Here is a 7,692-nt window from a genome sequence, read left to right as displayed (position 1 = left end):
TAATTTCCTCATAAAATCATCCTTTCTCAGGCTAAACACCTCTTTTTCTCTTCAATAATTCCTGTCATGTTATAGCTTCTAGACCTCGTACCTCCCTGATTGTAGTACTTTGGAGTCACTCCATTTTGTCACTGTGTACTCTCAAAATGCCACATCTAGCAGAATGCCTTGCACAAAGTAGATGGATAAATGCTGACAGAATTTAACTTCACTGAACACCATACCGTATCCAGTGCAGAGTCCAGAGAAACTCTTCCCATCTTTCATCTGGACATTACACTTTTATTAATACAACATAAGATTGCATTAGCTTTATTATAAATCACGTGGGCTTATAATATAACATCTGCTGACCTTTTTGTCATACTCACATATTCCTTCATCTGGATTTGGTCACCTGATTTCCTGAATCTAAATACAAAGGTTTACATTTATCCTTGTAAGTTTCGTTTTGTTTATTTCATCCCACGTTTTCACCCATTTGGAATCTTAAACCTTTATCCCATCACTGAAAATACCAGTTTCCCTGCCACAATTTGGGTCATTTATAAATTCAGTAGATTTAGGGGCGCCTGGGTGGCTCAGTTAGTTAAGCGTCCGACTTCAGCTCCGGTCAGGATCTCACGGTCAGTGAGTTCGAGCCCCCGCGTCGGCTCTGTGCTGACAGGCCTGGAGCCTGCTTCAGATTCTGTGTCTCCCTCTCTCTCTGACCCTCTTCCGTTCATGCTCTGTCTCTCTCTGCCTCAAAAATAAATAAACATTAAAAAAAATAAATTCAGCAGATTTGTCTTTTGCCTTTATCCAAGAATTTGACGATTTTTGTAAAAGTCCATTGCAAGGATGGACTTGTAACCTGTATTTCTTTGCTTCTGGCTCTTTATGGCATTGCGGGACCACGTCTGTTGAGATCATGGGGTTTGTATCACATCTGGTCTGCAGAAGCATGATCAGCTACTGTGTGGGATGTGTGTTGTCATTCCCCTTTCCTACCTCCTTTGTGCCTATTAAGCATCTCAATACACAAATTTCCACTACTAATATCACTGAGTACCCATGAAAGCATGGTCATTGCCTGCCACCTGTTTCCAGGCAACAGGTGCTGGGTGTTGCTGTGGCAGAGGCCTTGAACTTTCCCACGGACTACGGTCCCTCCCAGGCCGTCCTGCCACTGCTATAGCTCTGGATCCTTCAACGTGCCACAGCTCTGAGTGTTCAGTAACAAAATAAGGAGTGAAAACCTCCTCTTAACTCCAGTGTGTGTATATGTGTGTGTGTCGCATGTGCGTGTTTCCACAGCTGATGCAAAAAGCTTTATTGTCATCATTTGGTCCACGGCTTGGGTGGTTAAAAAACTGCCACGTGGCTGCAGGGAGCGGCTCAGGCAGAAGGCCTGGCAGTAGGCGGATGTCAGAGGCTCCCCTGGAAGGCTGCTGGGCTCCGGAGATTTCCGGTGGTGCCTGAAGGTGAGCCTTTCCAAGAGACCCTTGTTTAGCAGCCGGCGGCAGCCTGCGCAGGTTGTCAGGTGGTTCTCATCTCCTTGAGGAGTTTCGCCTCCCCACGCAGGAAGTGGCTCTCCAGGAAGTCCCAGAGCTGGGGTCTGCGCGGCAGGAGCCCGGAGCACGCAGCTCCAAAAGGGCCTGCTTCGGGCTCTTCTCCAGAGCCACGCGGTTCCCCGGCATCCGGCGTTCAGGCCCAGGGCCTTGGGACAACTGCACGTCCCGGAAGAGGGCGCGGCCCCACGCCGGTTCTACATCTTGGAGGGACGCGTGGCCCTCCCCGCTCCTCCTCAGCCCACTGGTGGAAGAAGTGGCCCTCGTGTTCCAGTTGCACCTTCGCAGTGACCCGAGGCCCAGGGAGAGGTAGGTGGAGGGGCCGCCGTGGCGCGCTGACCAGGCGGTCGGCTGTCGGGACTCCATCTCGGTGGAATAATTCTGGTGAATCTGGCAGCCCGTGGCTGAAGGGCAGTGAGGAGCTAAGCGCAAAATCCAGCGTTGGCCGGTCCCGGGGGTCAAGGATGGCTGAGAAGATGGTTCCGAAGGCTGCGACTGGAAAAGAGGTTGCAGGGTAGCGGGAGGCTGGAAAAAGGGGCATCCCTGGGTCTGTTCCATCAGAATACAGTTGAAGCAAGAGACAGATCCTAGGGGACCTCCGGCCCACGACCCAACTCCAGTTATATGCCCTAATGTCCGTCAGTGCTTTTATAGGAATTGTTTGTATTGACCGGTTTTGTTGTTCGCTGTGGCAATGCTGCCCAACAGACAACACCAAAATATGTGCGGCTTTCAACTCATGAGTTTGTGGTTTGGCTATGACTCCTGGACTCATGTAGGATTGCTTGGGCTTAGGCTGCAGGTGGAGTTCAGATTATCCCATGGATCATCTCCTTTGGGTCCAGTAGTTACTTGGGGGAATGTTCTTTTATGGAAATGGTGGCTCAGGAGTACCGAGTGGAAAAAACATCATGCCCCTTAAGCATTCAGAAAATGCTGTTAACTTCTGTCCACACCATCCTGTTAGCCCAGGCATGTCACATGGCCAAGAATTATATACTCCAGTCATTGTGAGCCATGGCAAGGATAAGAAAGAAAGGGCTCTTTGGGGACAAATCTTTCATTTTTATACAGCCTTCTCCTTCATTCCTTCTTATATACTACATGAGTCTGGAGAGGGCAGCAGAAAAATCTCTTTGACAAACACCATATTGGAATCACCTCTTCACCCTGAGGCATACAGCTTTGTCACTATTTTTCCTATTTTTCCTCTTCCTTTAAGATATTCTGTCTTCCTGAGAGTGTCCCAGCAAAGGGATGCCTAGCAGGCCTACCCCACCAGTTCCCTGGGCATGCTGAAAACCCATTTGAAACTTGGAGTAGGCATATTCATGCTCAAGCTGAGGAGGTCTTTGGTTCCTTTGATACGTCTAAATCAACCTATTTGCGGAAAGAGGTGGAACTCCACAGGGTACGACTGTAAAGCAATTTTAGTTTCCCTCCATCTACCTCTTTTAACCTGCTCAGGGCGCTAGTTTATTCTCACTCTTGGATAAAAATTTGAGTAGATTTGGTGACTTTTCTTGTCACTCTCAGATAATAGAATGTCCTCCTCCAATCATTATTGTCTAGTAGGATAACTTCATTTCACTAATTGACATGTTCAGTCCAGTGTAAAATCCCAAGACCAAACTTTATTCTGTTTTTCTAGAACGGACTGCAAGCTTGTGCAGAGTGACTATGGTGTCAACTTCTTCTCCATCTATCTGTTCCTCCCCTACTTACTGGACTTCCCTGGCCCTTTAAGGTTGGTAGCAGGTAGGCAGGGGAGGTAAGAGGCAAGGTAGTTACTAAGAAAAACTGGCTTTGGTTTCTCTTGGCCTTGGAAGGTATTTAAAGCTGAAGTATTGCCTTGTGGGAGCATCTGTGATCATCTTTCCTGAGTGCCCAGATTAAATCCTTTGAATAGTAAGAATCTTGTGCAAATAGCTTATGACATTCTCCTCCCCTCCCTACCCCCTCTGGCCTCTTTCTACTGAGATATCCTTACCCTGGCCAATGCCTAGGCAGACATCTTACAGTGAGCTTCACATTTGGACTTAGGGAAGCGTGTGCGCGCGCACACCACACACACACACACACACACACACACACACTTTTGAACTGCTATCAGTGGTAATGCAGGAATTTCCCCAATACTACCTTTTCATCATTGTCACAAAGGGTTTTTAGCCAGCACCGGGTCAAAAATGAGACACTGTTTTACGTAAGGTTTTATGTAAACCTTAAATTCCGAAGGACTACTCTGAGTTGCCCCAGGACGCGCCTCTCATGTAACTGAAAGATAGAGGAAATGACTCCCTTCCCCAAAGTAGGAAAAGGTGTAGGTGGAGGAGAAGGGTGTGTTAGGGACATTGCTACAGCACATGGAGGACTTTCTCCAGGGAAACACTTTCTTCATCAGCCTTCATCTTTTTATATCCTCAAGGTGGGTATTGATTACTGATGGCAGAACAAGTTTTTGTCCCCTTTTATAAATCTTCCATACGTGGCCTAGTGCTCTCATATTGGATTGTGAGGATGCCTGTGATACAGCGTTGGCACTTCTTGCTTTTAAACTTAGAATCATAGGCTCTTTGAATTTAAAGAGAGTGGAACATCTCGTTTCGTAAATGAGAAAATGAAGTTTCTGAGAACTTAAGCAACTTTTCCAAGGTCACACAGCTTTTTGGTATAAAGGTACTCAAGCCATATACAGTCTGTGTTCCTAATAACCTCTCTTTCCTCAAACTTATCTTTAAAATGGGATAATTGTACAACAGAAGGTAGTAAGTCAAGGCTTGTTGTAAAGGTTAAATGAGTTCGCATTGAAAAGCTTTCAGCAGAATGTGACACAGAGAAAGCACTCCGTGATTGTTGTTTCTTCTCTCTTCTTTGTTTCTGTAACTTCTCTTTCTCATTCTTCCTCTTCTACTAAAGACTCACATGCCCAATATTGAAAATACAAGTAATCAGAACTACAATTGCCATTAATTACTAGTCATAAAGCCTAATGTTGTCAAAGGGACGGAACCTTCCTCCCCTGCTGGTGAACTTCCAAACTGCAACATTACCTCTGCTTTATAATAACAAACAATTGAAGGAAAAGGTAATGTCCTAAAAAAGGGGATGGTTCAAAGGAATTATGGGCCATCTGTGCAATAAAGCATGACATGGTCACTAAAAAGGCATGGACAAATACAAAAATGCATTAAATGGACAAAAGCAATTTTCAAAACTGTAGTATAGGGTGGTATAAATTTTGAAAATAAAAAAGAGATGACATATATTTTATTTCTGGAAGGATAAACCTGCAGATATGAACCACAGTCATCATCTTTGTGTTGGGGCTATTCATGACTATTATTTTTGTATTTATGTGTGTTTCTCAAACATTTGTACAATAGACACTTTTCTTAAAACACATTTTGAAAAGGGTAGAAGGTGATTGTGGAGTTGAAAAATTGTGCTAAGCTTTAGAATGAATGGATTTTGTCAGAATTATGTGCTGTTGGACAGAGGAAGGCCTAACTCCACAGATATGCAGAAGTCTGTGCTCACTGATTCTCTGCCCAGGAGCGATGGTAGAGACATTGAGAATAAGACGCTCCTTTTGACCAGGAGCAGCTGTTTCATCTGAGACGAGCCTCCAAGGCTTCATAATGTGCTCGGGAATCTTGTGTGAAGACAGTGTATCTGACAGGAAAAATAAAGGAATGCTCTCAGTCAGTGAAACAGTTTTAAATGTCTGCTTTTCCAGAGAGGTTGATGAAAAATAATAGTCTCTCCACTCATTTCATTTTTCTCTAAAAAAGCTGAGCTACAAAATGAGATGTGGTGTTACAGCAAAATGGAGGGGACTACGGGCCGAGTGTAGACACAATTTCCTTGATGCACAAGGGGGAGAAAGTCCCTGGCTCAGTGGCAAGAACTTTCCTCCTTGTTTCATTTGAAGGATGTTGAACCAGGAAACCAGCAAGTGTTCAAACATTCATGAAATGGCCATGGGTGACTTTAGTGAGACATCGGAACATTTAGCTAATTTGGCACTTCTCTTTACGAAAGGAAAGAAAGTTTCCATATTTAATTGAATTCAAAAATTTCTGACCGGAAGAAAGGAACCAAGGATCAATGGCAAATGGATTTCAAGGGATTTCTTTTAAACAAATAGTAGTGAAAAAGTTGAATTTGTAATAAAAAGTGTTTTTTTTTTTTAAATATCCAAGCTGTTTACATGCAGCCATAGAATCCCTTTTTTTTTTTTTTTTTTTTTTGGCATTTATATACTGTGTGTGTATGTGTTCAGGGGGTTCTTTTGGGAAGGAAAAGCAAGATGAATATCTGCTATTTTATAATCCTATGGAAATCTAATATGACATGCTATTTTATACTTAGGCTCCATTATAACAAAACAGAACTCTAGATATAGCTTAGATGATTATGCTCTACCAAATATGGAAACCATTGACTCAAAAATTGAACTAAGTGGTGGCTTCAACTGAAAGAAATAATGTCAGACTTTCAATGCCCCATTAGGGTAATTGTGGTGATGCCTCTGGTTATGGTGTAAGAATTGAGATTACTTCAGGGCTTGCAGTCCTGAAAGATTGGTTCATTGGATCATTATGGAAAAGGTTCAGACTTCAGAGCTCTTGAGATTTTTTTTTTTCCAATTCACAACGGTTCAAATTAGGTAATTGTATCTTCAGCGTAGAGACCTCTCATTTGTTAAAAGGTTCATCACACAATGAGTGAGTTCCTATTGCAAGGACCAATGTTTAGTCAGCGTAGAGTTGGTGCAGGCTCTATATTTTCTCTGTTGATCGTGGTAATTAACTGCTGGTCTATTGTCAAGTACAGGTCAGGGTAGTGTTATGTTCCAGGATAGAGCAAGATAGACACATAAATTTGTTGCTGTGATAAGCAATCCAAATAGCAAAGGGACAGACCAACAAGAGTGGCTGTCGAGAAACTCAAATCTTGCCAAGAGCAGTGTTTTTCTCAACCACAGGAAAGATCCAGAGCAACAGTCACAAAAACTCTCTCGGTTGGGAAATAGAGGGAGTAGGGCAGCTTAGCAGGCAATGATCACAATGGATCCAATGATGTTTAAATGGGCCTATAACTATTAAAACGACACCTCATTCAGAAACCGATAGAGATCCAGGTTTAAAGGCCAGGAAGCTGCAAAGCTGTGGTAAAGCTTTCACTATCAGTAATTGCTCTGCTCTAGCTGAAAGGCCGAGAGTGCCTCAGCATCTCAATTATTAGGCTAAGTTGGTTAATATGCTGTCCAAATAAAATGGCTTTTGAAGAAGGCAGAACAGTCTACAACTCTTCTCCTTATAATACCTAACTTTAACCAATTTCAGATGCAGGGAGTTGAAATAATGACCCCATTAAATTCTCCTTAATATAGTCATGATTTAGGGCATTCTGCTATTTTGCACACTTGTATAGGAAAGAAATGTGTTGACCACTGATCTGTTATAATAGGGGGTAAATGCATTTAAAATGGACAATGCTTCAGTTCCTATAGAATTATGTTCACATTCAAGGTGATTAAATATTAATTATTCTCCTCTATCCATGAAATGCTACAGGGAAAATAATAGTTTTAAATGGTATTCCCAGGTTCTGCCATGATGTCACTTAACAAAGACATCAGTGATATCAAAGAATTGCATATTAAAATGGCATTTTGCCCATAAAGGAAAGAAAGCTTGTTTTAAATGCTTTGTATATGTTTGAATAATACTAAAAATTATTTGAACCCTCAAAAAAGAAAGACATTACAAAAAAGTAAGTATTTCAAATTGTTTTCTTACAGAGATGCTCAAAATGGATTCTCTTTCCTAAATGAAAGAAAAATACACTGGGGTTGATCTGTGTAGTGTTTGGAGCAGTACATTTAGCAGATACGAGGGAGAATATTCCTCATAATTCTTGACACTCAGTTGCTCACCCTGAAAACTAGACCTTTCTGAATAAACCAGGAAACCTTTGGAAAAGGTTTGCTTGACTAATAATCCTTTTCTTCTAAGTTACTCCCGCTCACTGCTGTCAGTAATAGATTTAAGTGAAAACAGGAAGAAACGTGTAAGCTGAGCCCAGATTGCAATTTTGCCATTATCTTCTTGCTGCTTTTTATTCTTTGGCATAA

Source organism: Panthera onca, chromosome C2 (genome assembly GCF_046562875.1).
Source record: "Panthera onca isolate mPanOnc1 chromosome C2, mPanOnc1 haplotype 2, whole genome shotgun sequence".
NCBI lineage: Eukaryota > Metazoa > Chordata > Mammalia > Carnivora > Felidae > Panthera > Panthera onca.
Note: the sequence above shows the minus strand (reverse complement) of the source record.